Source organism: Silene latifolia, chromosome Y (genome assembly GCF_048544455.1).
Source record: "Silene latifolia isolate original U9 population chromosome Y, ASM4854445v1, whole genome shotgun sequence".
Lineage (NCBI taxonomy): Eukaryota > Viridiplantae > Streptophyta > Magnoliopsida > Caryophyllales > Caryophyllaceae > Silene > Silene latifolia.
The window spans coordinates 460,737,482-460,738,389 of NC_133538.1; the positions used below are offsets into that span (position 1 = coordinate 460,737,482).

Genomic DNA, 908 nt, shown 5'->3' on the forward strand with positions numbered 1-908 from the left:
CACCTCAAATTGGGATGGACTGCCCCTTGATTATTGTAATAGGAACCTCCTCCTTGGCTATATTGCTGAAAGGCAAGGACTTGTTCCTTCTCTACAAGACAGCCAACAGCAGTGTGGCCATCATTACCCCCACATCTCTCAGATGAAACGGTCTCTCCTCTAGTAAGAACATGGACCGTCTGAGGCTCCCCAGCAGCTTGTAACTCCAACTTGTCGAATCTAGCATTCATGGCTTTCAGCTGAGCCACAACCTGCTTATCGACTGCATGAACTGTCCTAATCCCATCCCTCGGGTTTCCATACTCAGCACTGTGATTCGCCATCTCTTCAATAAGGGACCATCCCTTATCATCATCAGTATTCTCCTGGAATCTTCCACTAGATGCCGCATCAAGTATGGCTCTGTGTTCGTCATACAGCCCATTGTAGAACTGATTAGCTAGAAACCATGGGTCAAAACCATGGTGAGGAATAGACCTCACCAACTTCTTGAATCGCGACCACGCCTCATAGAAACTTTCATCGGGAGCCTGTCTGAAACTGGTGATCTTGGCCCTCAGCAGGTTGGTGCGTTGTGGAGGGAAATATCTCTTGTAAAAGGCAAGAGCAAGAGACTCCCAATCTGTAACCCAGCAGCCGTGCGGTCCAAGTCAGTCAGCCACTCCCTGGCTGAATCAGCTAAAGAGAAAGGAAATAAAACTTCCTTAATCTTGTCTTGAGTTACCCCCTTAGTGGCGGGGATAGTAGAACAGTAATCGGTAAAGGTCTCCATATGCTTCTTCGGATCTTCACCTGCCACACCTCTATAAATATTTCTCTCCACCAGATTGATATAAGAAGGACGGATGTCGAATGTATTCCCATCCTCAGTCTGGAGATTGAAACCTTTCGGAATAGAGGATGCTTTA

The 908-nt window shown here is 47.0% G+C and overlaps 1 non-coding gene across 1 annotated transcript; it reads left to right on the forward strand.

The window, feature by feature from the left end:
• The first annotated feature begins 456 nt into the window (after positions 1-456).
• On the forward strand, positions 457-563 carry LOC141636497 (small nucleolar RNA R71). The gene has a single exon (XR_012541103.1). It is a non-coding gene; the product is annotated as a small nucleolar RNA R71 (small nucleolar RNA).
• Positions 564-908: the final 345 nt, after the last annotated feature.